Genomic DNA, 12,736 nt, shown 5'->3' with positions numbered 1-12,736 from the left:
AGGTCCTATGCAAACACACATCATTTCATATGAGGGGCTCAAGCATCCGCCATTCTGGATTTTGGTCCTGGGACGAGTCTCCTCAGATAACATGGAATGACTGACTGGGTTTCCCTTGGTTCCAAGCATCGACTGATTTTTTTTTTCCTACCAAGTTAACTTTTAGTCATTTTCTTTACTTGTGAGGTCTCTGCTCTCTTCCCAGTCTTTGCTCTCCTGGGTTTCCTAGAAAGCCTTTCTGGATCAAGTCTGTCAGACTTCATTCACAGAAGTGTGAGACTGGAAGACGCTACACCGCACTACGAATGGGAGACACCACAGGACACAGACCACCGGAGGGTTCCACTTTCTTACAAAAGGCTGTGGGTTTATATACACCTAAGGCAAGGTCGCAGGGCTAGGGTAGGTAACGGGTCGCCCGTGTATTGGCAAGCTCTTCTGTCTGTCAGTTCCAGAGCCCAAGAAGTTAATTCTTACTGGGCCGAAGGCTTCCCACCCGCAGGATTTGAACATTGGCGCCGGCGGAACGTTTTGCACCAGTGAAAGAAACAAAGAGGAGAAAGAGGGTCGCTAGGCGCCATGTTGGGGTTTTTCTCTGGGGTGCTGCGCCGTTATATGTTTTCCCAACAAGAGGGACACCTGTCTTCCCTTTTTCTCCATTTCTGTGTCCTAAGTCTTAACACTTTTGTATAGACTTTGAAAGTCTATACACTTTAGAAAGGTGAGAAGCTGATTCCAAATTTCAGTACCTTGTGCTCATCTGTTGAGAGCCACAGCCGGGTCAGAATGACGCCCAGCATCTTGCCAGAGGGAACGGTTGAAAGGTGAAGCCAGCGAACCGTTGAGATGATGATTTGAGTTAAGCTGTATATAATTGCTGTGATGCTGGATTGGTTGAGTTGAATATGGACCCTGCTCCGGGAATAGGGCGGCTCCCGCTCAGGGAGTCTGCCTCGGGTGCCCGCTACTTTGGAGTTCCGCTGCAGTTCTCCAGTTCTCGCGGGAGTTCAGGGAGACTGGGCACGCCTGGGCACGCGCAGAGCCCGGTGGAAGGGGTGTGTCCCTGAGTACTGTGTGTGCAGTGCCGGGGAGAGTTGGGGACTAAAGAGTTGCTGTTTGAACCTACAAGGCTTTGTGGCGGCTCGGTTATTTGTGCCCAGCCAGACTGCGGCACTCATCCCCTAAAATTTTGGGTCTCTTGCTTTCTCCTTAGACACTTACTGAGACAAGGGTAATTTCTGGCACTCTGTGGGAATCACCCAGGGCCTAGGTAGGAGCAATTCTCTGCACAGGCTGAGCACCACAAAAATACCGAGTGACTTTAGTCTTCATCCGTACTTTTGCTAGACATCAAAACCCTGGTTGCTTATGTTACTTTTTCATATCCTATTTAAAATAATTACTTTCTAGGACTCTTCCCTTAACTTAGCTAAGGATTTTTTTTTTTTTTTGCTTAGTTTACATATTTTCTCCAGAAGTTGGAAGTGATTGGACATGTAAAAACATATATGACCCTAACCTGGTCAAACAGTATATTAATAAGAAGCCCGTTATTTCACCCAATACAAACATGTATTAATTTTCTATTATGTGCAAATATTTAGGCAAGAGTCCATGTACGCATACACCCATTAAGTAGTCAAATATCTAAATTAAAAATGGCAAGCTGAAAAAAATTACGAGTGCAAAGGTGCGATTGCTCTGAAAATAGCCAATTTAGAAAAGAGTTTGGCCTTTAATTGGCCAAGTTAAACAAGGCACAATTACGACTAACTTGGTCCCCAAAGATTGGCTCTAATCATGTCATGTTTAACTTGGCTAGTTAAATTGCAAATAGTACTCTCCTTTTCTGATTTGGTTCATTTGGCTAATATAATGTCTTTCTGTGGCTGATTTTTTCCTTTCCTGACTTAGCCCTTTCTGTGTAAGGAAATTCCATGAGTTAGGAAATGCTGTAACTATTAAATAACAACAACTAAAAAAGAAAAAAAAAAAAAGCAAAGTATATGTATGGGTTTCTGTTTTTTAAAAAAAACAACCCTGATACAACTCTATGAGCTCATAGTCATAAAAACACCACAAGTTTATCACAAAATTAATGTGTTTGTCAAAGATCTTTATAGACGCAATTTCTCAGAATATCCTTACGTGTTCTTGTTATGCTCTGTGTTACAGGTAAAGGAAAATGGTACTGTTTTAACTTCCTCTGTTCCTGAGAGATGGGTCTTCCAACTTGTACCTTTCAACATTAAGCTATTCAGCTCAAGGATGCCACACAGCCACACCGAGGTACAGAGGAGGATGGCTAAAGTTTTTCATCTCAATTTCTAACAACATCAGAATTCAGAGAAGGCCGATTTCTTAGTTCAGAATGATCCATGGCTTGTACAAGCAATCATTTTCCCTGGTGGAGAAACACGTGTGTGTGCGTGGGTGTGCACAGGTGTGGGTCAATCTTCTATTTATTGACTAAAAAGCATGAAACGTTCAAGTGACTGCATTGTGCTGGGTTCTATACTGGTCACTAGGCACACAGAAGGAATAAGACTCTCTATGCCTTGAAGAGGCCAGGGGTCTCTCCTACCTGACTGTTTTGTGTTGTTGGCAGCAGAGCAAGTCAGGCACAAAATGGCGGCTTCAGGGTTCCAATTTTTGCTCTTTATGCCTCTTTGTACTTGGTAACGTGTGTGCAATGGGTCTCCAGCTTCTCTCTCACCTACCGCCACCTGATTCTCCCCTCCCAGCCACATCCCATCTCCAGTTCTACTCCTTGAACTCTCAGGAACCAGCCCGTGTGTCTCTCCTGGTTAAAAGGAATTGTCTAACAACGCTCTGAATTAACCTTCCCCCGGTTATTTGCCTTGAGGCAGAGCCAGCGAAACCCTCTGCTCATGAATCAAGGATAATTTTCACAGGCCTCTGGGTATATTATTTACTTGTGAATAAGCCACAGTTACCAAGTCATTTTCCATCTGAGTCCACAGCTAACTACCAAGTTTAACACTCTCCACCGTGTTCTGTTCCACCAAACCAAGACCTGCTTTCAGGTCAAAATGATGCAGGGGAAGGGAAAGGGTGCCTGAAGAGAGGCCCACAATATTCTGGTTCTACACACGGAGCACAGGAATTGTCCATTCTGTACATTGATAATCAAAAGTAATATCCTGATGCAGCTTTATCTGATGTATTGTTTTTGAAGGATCCAGGCCTGTGGCCTGAAGTAATAAATCCCACGCATCAGCATATTGCTCTACTGTGAAGTTTTGACTCCCGGTAGCACCGAAGACAATAAAACGATTCTGTATATAAACTATTTGTTCGCCGTGCTGATCATTAAACATACAAGCAAGAGAGAGAGCCAACAAATAAAAACCAGCCAATAAATAATAAATGGAGCATGAGGACCAGAGAGCCCAGAGTCACAGGAGTGTCCATGCCATAAACTCCATACTATAAATCATACTTTCACAATTGAGATGGAATCTTTTCCTATGAAATCCAGGAGAAGGTATCTGTGGGATGTGATGAAATATGCTGCCAGGAGCACCTGAGACCACAGGCATTTATTTGTTATCGTTCTTCCAAATCTTACCAGAAGCCAGCAGGTAAGCCAGGAGGTAATCTCATCAAAGTTGGGGGGATAAGATATCGAGTCCAGCACCCAACACCAGTGGACACATGAAACCAGACATACACACACCTGTGTGTGCACAGGACCACCCACTTGTCCCTTCAAGAGAACAGATAATCTCTGCCTTATATATTTACCCTGATGGCGCCTGAAGCACTCATAGTTGGACGTGGCTCAGTGCCTAAACTGTAAGTTTGCAATTAGTTCCAGAAAAAAATAAATGATACTCACATTAAATGAGTTTGGGAGGGAGGGAGGAATCTCATTTGGAAGCTCTTCATGTGATTATGAAAGCATGTGTGAAATACTAAGAATCTGGGAGTCCTGGGTTTAGCTTTTGCAACTAACTAATCGGATGACCTTGAACAAGTTACTTACGCTCTCATATTTCTCATATTTGTCTCCCAGTTTTCTCATATTTGCAACAATAGAACTGTAGTAAGTGATCTCTGTCTCTAATCCTTTATGCAGATGTTATGTGCTACCATATGCAGAAAAGCGCATTCCAAAGACTAGTATGAAATTCTTTCCCATGAACATTCAGTTTGCTGAGCAATAAATAAAAGAAGTAAACAAGATCATTGTGCAAAATACACTCTGTCATTCTCAATGACTCTGAGTCATCTTTCAGCAAGCCATTCCCTCTGGCTGTAGAACCAATTCTTGGATTTAGAAAGAATTCACACCATGGTGCTTCAACTTTATCAAATGTCTTAAGCTGTTGTCTTACTCTGTTTTCTGTTGCTATAACAAAATGCCTGAGATGGGGTGATTTATAAAAATTAAAGTTTATTTGGCTTACAGTCTGGAGTTTGGAAAGTCCAAGGGCATGAAGCCAGTATCTGGTGAAGGCCTTCTTGCCAGAGCATGACATGGTGGAGGACATCACTTGGCCAGTCAGAGCAAGAGTGCTGGCTCAGGTCTCTCTCTCCTCTATGAAGCTTCTAATGACATCAAGGGTAGCATATACTCATGACCTCATCTACTCCTAATTACCTCTCAGAGGTCCCACTTCCAAACACCCTTAACATAGGAACTTGGGAACTAAGTCTTCAACACATGCACTTTGGGGAGACATATTCACACCCTAGTAGCTGCCATCATCCATGTGCACCAGGGGTCCAGGAGTGGGGACCCTCAGAATCTGATGCTATGAGATCTGGCCAGTCACTCTATGCGTCAGCCCTCACCACCCTCCTTTCCTGCATTTCCACATGGATCAACCTGGAATGCACACACACGTGTAAACATTCGTCACACAGTCTTGTGAGACCACCTGGAGAGCTCCTTAGAAGATCCCCAAAACATAATCTCTTTCTGCCCAACATGATTCCGACCTGCTCCTGTTGGAGCACCTTCTCTCCAGGTCCCCTCTCTGCCATTCTGGTACTATCAATTTGTGGAATTATTTGAGAGTCAGCCTTTCTTCATTAACTGGGCTAATTGAAGTTTTCTCATATAAGATTAAGAATGTTCACCTTGACATTGGGTTTCAGAGGTTGTATAGGTTCAAGTGAAGAATGAGGGCCGTTTGTCTAATTGAACATCGTGTTCTACCCCAAGAAAGATGGAAAACATAGGGTTTTTTCTTTCCTTAAACAATATTGAAAACAATCATTTATTCATTCAACACTTATCGAGCAACTACCGTGTACCAGGTCTCCAGCTAGACACGGAGGAAAGAGAAGAGAGTAGACAACTTAAATTTGTGGGATTTTTTGGTAAGGTTATTTTAGGTAAAGACAACATGTTATGAAAGACAGATAAGAAAAAGTTCCATTCCAGCCTGTGTTCTCGGGGGTTTTAGTGCAATTTATGTAATGGAAACAAGAACTCTGTTATTTTACCAGAAATTACCAGGTCAACAAAACTGGCACCAAAACAAAATAAGGAGAGGAAATCGTCTAGATGTAACAAAGTGCCTGAATATTGGTTATTTCCACACAACAAAATGTCTCCTGAACCTACATTTTTTTGTGTGTGACAAAGAACTGTTATGTAATAAAGTAATCAAATGGTAGCTGCTTGCCCCAAGAAATAAGATGACACGAGACATGAGCTCTTTTCTCCAGTTTCAGCTTGAGGAATTATCCCTGAACCTCAGGGATGCTCAATTCTTTTCCTTTCTAAAATAGAGGAATGACGTTGTTTCCCCCTTAATTCCCCCGTGGACGTCATTAGCATTTATAATGAAGTGGTCTGTTCCCTTACGATTTCCCAAGCGCGACATTCAGCTGCCAGATCCGTAATGGCACTTGAGACACCTGTTGAAGACGGTTAGAGAGGAGAAAAGGCAGGGCATATTATCCAAACACTGTGAGACATGGCTTTTGAAGTAAGAATCCCCTTGTGTCCTGTCTTTTTTGAGATTTTCCTGTTTGGGTCCATCAATGGCTGAGATGTTGCCACCTAGGAAGACCCTTGGGGACACACTTCTCGGTAGCTCCCTGTGCTAGCCATTGCCCAGTCTTGTCCCCAGAGGATCTATCACTCCTCAGCATTCCCAAAAGAGGTTTCAAAGGAAAATGCCGTCCGAGTCTCCCAGAACATGGTCCAAGGTGGGCTATGAGGGTGCCCAGTGCCCTCGGTACACCCCCAGGCGGGTTCACTGAGTCGGACTGTGGAACAAAGTGTCCTCACGCGCTGAATGGCCGGGATGGAGACCCCCACCAAACTACACTAGGAAAGGTCCCAACGGCAGGAAGTCACCCCTCTCCTCGGGAGCTTCTTCCTCCAGGCTCACTGCGGTACCAAGGGCTGGTCACCTTCCCCATCTTCCCAGCAGAGGACGCTGCCCATGAGCGACTCTCGCGTGGCTCTGAGTGAGCCCAGTGCATTCTCTTTGAAGTTCCCTTCCAAACAGCCCAAGTACCTGGGACATGGCTGGCCCCTAACTTCTTCCTTCCGCCCCAGAGGGCAGCGTGGTGTCTGGGAGCCCCACATTTCTGACCTCTGGAAGATCAAGTCACCAGCGGCCTCCGCCTGGTGACTTAGCCGGCTGCAGACACCAGCGTCTCTCTGCCACCTGCTCTCTCCTGCCAGTTCAATCTCATGCCGGATCTCATTCCAGACGGTGACTCGCCGGGGTCCCTCTGAGTGCCGGTGGCCGAGCACGGGAGGCCTGGCTCCTGACAGTTCTGCGTCACTGCTCCAATTAGCCCGTGTACAACAGCAGTGTGATGACCACACAGTCTCGTATCGTGTCTGAAGTGTTTCCTTGATTTCCCCTCAGGGGCATGAATAGATCTTTTTTCCAACCTCCATGAATGCCCTATTGAAACCCCCACGGACAGACAACTAACTGCTGAGGACATTTACCATCAGCATGTAAGTTCTGAGGTTTTACGATGTGTCTGACGGAACCAGACACAGATATCTTAGACTGGGCACTTACAATTTCCTGAAAGCCGGCATTACCCTGCTCACACCTGGGGCCTGCTAAGTGTTCCTGACTGGAGACTGGACCCAGATGTTACACTTAACCATTGACGTTCCGTGTCTGGGTACTGGGAATACAAGACCGAGACGGGCCCTCAGGGGGGTCTCATCAAGGAGATGTGCTCAGTCAGCATAGGTGAGCGTGTGTTTGTATGTGCATGTGTGTGTCCAAATGTGTGCATGTGTGTACTCGTGGGAAGAGGAGGGATCCTGGTAGGAAAAGATCCATAGGGTGACCGTGCACTCAGCCTTTGGAAACACAAGCCAAAACAAACATTTCTTCCTCGAAGTTATTCTTGTAGGGTATTTTGGTCATAGCAACACAAACCTGACTCACACACACAGTTAGAGAAAAATGCTTTAAAACGTGGCTGAAGGTTAGCAGGCTACTTCTGCAAAGGAGAGTCACAGTGGAGGTGTGCCCCTCACCTCCGTCGCTCCCCTCCTACCCTGTTGTGATCAGCTCCTTACTGGAAGGGAGCACACCATCCCCAGCTCAGGGCAGCCCCTTGTCTGCACAAAGCTTGGAAGATGCAAGGTCCCGAACCAGGACTACAGACACCCCTGGTACTACCCCAAACAGCCGTGGCTGTGTCCTGGGTGACTGTCCACCTAGCCAGGGTGGGAGGACACCCAGGGCATCCTCAGCCTGGAGCGTCACTGGAGAATGCCAAGAAGCTGTAATGGGAGCAGCAACATTTGGGAAACAAACCACGTGGCTTTCATGAGGAGGCTCAAACGGACGTGGCTGGAACAAAATGGCAGCTTATCAAACGGTGGGAAAGCACACCATGACTGCTCGGTCCTGAGGGATGTGAGTACTTATCTGTGTTTTCATTTTAACGCATTCCAGGCTCAGACAAAAGTTGCAATAGAACAAAAAAAAAATTTTTCAATAATAACCACCCAGAATCCCCAAATGGTAATATTTTGTCTTTACCAAATTTGCTATTGTAATAGTCTCTTTCTCAACACACGCAATTTTAATTTTAAGTCTAATAAGATACATAACTTTCTGAACATTCTGAGATTAAGTTTCAGGCATCAAGTCCTTTCACTGCTAAGCCTTCAGATAATGTCATCTAATTTATAGAACTGGCCCAAAGTTCGGTCATTGTCCTGGTCATATCCTTTATCACAAATTTTTTTTTTTTTAAATGTTTTTCTAGCTCAGCCGTCAGTCCAAAATCATGGGCTACATTTATTTGTCTAGTTTCTTTTCAACTGGAATAGTTCTGGAGTCTTTCATATTCTTTCATGAACTTGAAGTTTTTGTAGACTGTCCCTCAATTTGGACTTGCCTGCTGTTTCCTGTGACTTTATGCAGATGACCTATCTTGGGCAGGAAGGCCAAAGAAATGACGTGACCCACTCGTGCCCTGTATGGGAGGCACGGGCTGTGGGTTTGTGGGTTAACTGATCATTTCAAGTTCAGCCTTCCAGGTCTCTCCACTCTGAAGTTACTCTTTCCTCCTTTACAATTAATGATAGCTTGTGGCAAGAGACTCTACAAATCAGTTTTATCATCCGTTCATGACACTTGAAACAGCCCTAACGTTTGTCAAATGCCAATTCCCTAATTTTGTTATCACTTCTACACTTATTTCCCTTTTTTTCTTTCTTTCTTATCTTTGTATTTCTCATTTAAAACAGTATGAATTCATGGATTCTTATTTTACCCAACAGATAATGAGCTGTTCATGGGGTACTGAGGTTTGCACAGGGATCAGACAAGGTGGGGATCTGAGCAGGTACGTGGAAATGTTGCTTATGTCTCACTGCTCCCAGAAGGCAGTGTTCTTGGAGAAAACTGGGCACTGGAATTTCTGAGATGCTGAAGTTTCTGTTAGACACTCTTTGGGGTGTCCATTTAGTCCACAAGCCCGTCAGCTATGTCCCAACTTAGGACGTCACTGTGGCTCTATTTCTCTGATGGAAATTTGTCTCAATGGCTTCCAGGAGCAGTGAGACGTAAGCAAGATTTTCAGATCCCAGCACTGTCCGATCCCTACGCAAAGATCAGGACCACATCCAGGAAATGGAAATGGGGGCCTACAGACTCACTGTCTCTGGTGGGCTTCTGGACAGACTGTGGGAGCTGTGAGGCAGCCGTATCTTCTCACCAGAAAACAAAGCAGCAGAAGCAAACAGTTGTCCAAGACACAGATGATTGGAGGAGACTTCCTGAAAGAGATAAGGACACCAGATGGAAGGAAAGAAACTCCTTTGAGTCCTTGTGACTTTTCATTTTCTAGTTTCAGTTCTGGGCTGGGGACATAGCTCAGTGGCAGAGTGTCTGCTTAGCACGTACAAGGAACTGGGTTCGATCCCCACCACTGTAAAAAAAACATTTTTAAAGTAGAGGTTCAGCCCCCATATTGAGTAGACTGGTGTCACACCTTCCCCCCAAATTCATGTCTAGCTGGAACCTCAGAAGGTGACCCTATTTTGAAACAGAGTATTTATAGAAATAATTAGGTAAGGATCCTTATATGAAATTATTCTGGGTTAAGGTGGGCCTTAGACCCAATGTCCTTATCAGAAGGGGAATGGTTCCAAAACAGAGGAAAAGACCATGTGAAACTCAGGCAGAGATTACAGCTAGGCCAGCACAAGACAAGGGTCAGCAGAGGCCACCAGAAGTTTTGAAGATCAAGGATTCTCTCCAGAGCCTCCAGAGAGCGCTGCCTTGAACTTCCTTTTGGATTTCCGGCCTCCAGAACTGTGAGAGGACCTGTCTGTTATTTTAAGTCACCCAGCTGGAGGTAGTTGGTCATGGCAGCCACAGGAAATTAGCCCAGGTCCCTCCCAGGTCTGGGTGCACTATCACCCTCAGACTCAGGCAAGGGGGGCCCTGCCCCGAACCCCCTGTCTTGGGATCCCTGCTTCATCTCTCAGTCGAGTCCTCCCATGGGAGTCCGGGGTGAGTCCATGATCTCCTTTTCTGAGCCGCACTCTGAAAACCAGGATCCTTGAATTTCCAGCCCAACTGGCCCAAGTCTCCCGTTCCCTGGTCTGTCCTCTCCAAGGCATCTCACACTGCCACTGTGTGCACCTCCAGGTCCAAATGTGGGAAAGCGTGGCTGCCGGTGGGATGAATGATGTGTGAACCAGGTCCCTCCAAAGCAGGGCAGGGCAGGGCAGGAGGCAGCCAGAGAAGAGCTGAGAAGGGGGGGATGAGACTCTGGCTCTCTGTGGTCGGCATTTCTGGAGAAGTGGGTGCTCTGGGTGGTTTTGAAGGTAGATCTGTCTAGGTGGAGGTCAGAGCACCATGCTGAACTGTGTGCTAGCTGCAGTGTGATGTTACATGGCGCACCTCTGCTGCACACTTCAAGGCAGGCGGGTGTCGTTCCCAGTCTCAGTGAGACCTGCTCATCTATGCGTCCCCAATATGCCCTCTTCTCTATACACTGTCTTGGCTTCTCTTTCTTCCCCCAAGAGAACCTTGGTATACTCTATTTTGTGGAAATTCATGCTGTTTGGGGTTTGTGGTCTGCTCTGGTTTGGCTAAGTATTCTCCAAAGGCCCAGGTGTTATGGGCTTGTGGCCAGCCTGAGGGGCCATCAGGAGGTGGAGGGACCTTTAGGAGGTGGGGCCTAGTGGGAGGAAGTTAGGTTGTGGCCCTTTCTGGCTCTCTGCCCCCACCATCATGAGATCAACAGCTCTGAGCATCTTGTATTCTCATCACGATGTGCTGCTGAGCCACGGACCCAATCCAAGAGAGCATGTCGATCAATCATGGACTGAAACCTCCGAAACCGTGAGCCAAAATAAACCTTCCCTCTTTATAAGTAGATTGTCTCAGGCGTTTTCCTACAGTGACAGAAAACTGACTCATTATCTCATAAAGTCCTAGAAAGGAAATTACTGTGTCCATGTGTATATAAATTTTTAAGACTTTGGTATACAGAATTTGCCCCTATAAGCAGTGTGAAAGAGACAATATCGGAAACATATGTTCAAGGTTTGTTGTTTGTGCAGTGCTGGGAATGGAACCCGGGGCGTCACACATGCTAGGCAAGTGCTCACCAGTGAGCTACACAAGCTCCAGTTTGTCAGTTTGCTTGTTTTTAACTTCAAATGCATTAAGTTATTAGTGTAAATAAGTTAACCAGCTCACTTTTCTGATCAATGGAACATTCTAGAAAACATTAGGTCCTAAGTTTGGGGCTATGTAGGGCTTGCTAAATCGATTTAGAAGGTCCGAACCAAGGAGGAAGGCGCTTTTGCTCCTTACCTTCCAGTGCCTCTCAGGGCTGGCCCTGTCCCCTCCATCTCAGGGACACTCATTTCTCTTAACATGTGATGGAGGGTATCTTTTGTGTGTGTGTGGGAGAGGGGGTATTGGGTATCGAACTCAGGGGCACTGGACCACCAAGCCACCTCCCAGCCCTATTTTGTATTTTATCTAGAGACAGAATCTCACCGAGTTGCGTATCACCTTGCTTTTCCTGTGGCTGGCTTTGAACTCGTGATCCTCCTGCCTCAGCCTCCAGAGCCACTGGGATCGCAGATGTGCACCACAGCACCCGGCTCCAAGGGTATCTTTCAAAGGAAGGAGATGGAGGAAGAAGCCTGAGGACCATGTGTGCCTTGGACATCTTGGTTTCATTTCCTGGGATCTAGACGGGATATCCATGGTACCGTGATGGCTGGAAACCAATATTTTTCCACTTCTGAAAATCAGGGTGGCCGGTCTCACCACATCAGTGCAAGGACAAGAAGGGAAGTGTGCGGGTGGCCCAGCAAGGGTACAGCTGATGGCTGATGTCACGGTCACCGGCCTGGGCCGAGAGCAGGGCTCTCTTGCAAGGAGATGACAAGGGCTATCGATACAGTGTTAAGGACAGAGAATGAGCCACTATTTGAAGACCAAGAGAAGTCATAAACCAAAGATAATAGTCATCAAGTTCTTTCTGGGTAATTGAGTTAAATTAAAACTTTGCCTCATAGTCTTTCCAGGTCCCTTCTCTCTCTCTCTCTCTCTCTCTCTCTCTCTCTCTCTCTCACACACACACACACACACACACACACACACACACACACACACGGGCTGCACACGATTCTTCAGCCTCTGCCTGTGGAAACAAAATCGATATTGTGTTGCACATAAAGCACCTATTTAATCTGAAATTGCATTTTATAGTCCATTTACCCCACCAGAGTCGCCCAGAGTCAGGCCGGCTCTGTTCCTTTTCGAGGCCAGCTCGCTTTCCATTGTTCTCCCTGTCAATGGGAAACTTGCAAAGGGGGCTTTGAAACAGACAAGAAAAGCTCCAAGAGGGCAGCTCCAGCTCAGAGGCCCCAGGTGGAAAGGAGGCGTGGACACACACACACACACACACTCACACACTCAGCTCTAAGCGGGCGTACATTTCTTTAGCTTTTGTGTTCTTCCAGTTCACTTTAGCATAAAGAAAGAAGAGAAAAAGGCTTCTGAAGGATTGTGTGTGTGTGTGTGTGTGTGTGTGTGTGGCCCGTGTTCTCCTACCTATTGGTGGGCACATGGCTTAGGAGGCCCAGATACAGGCATAGACAGACCTGGCGTCCAGGATGTGAATTCCCTGCTGCGGGGGCTTTCGTTTTACTTGAGTGCTCCATCCTTCAGTGGGCTCGGTCCTCACATGGTGTGTTACATTCTAATTCCTTCTTTAGGTGAGATCAAGA

The sequence above is a fragment of the Ictidomys tridecemlineatus genome, chromosome 8 (assembly GCF_052094955.1).
Source record: "Ictidomys tridecemlineatus isolate mIctTri1 chromosome 8, mIctTri1.hap1, whole genome shotgun sequence".
In the NCBI taxonomy this organism is placed as follows: domain Eukaryota; kingdom Metazoa; phylum Chordata; class Mammalia; order Rodentia; family Sciuridae; genus Ictidomys; species Ictidomys tridecemlineatus.
Note: the sequence above shows the minus strand (reverse complement) of the source record.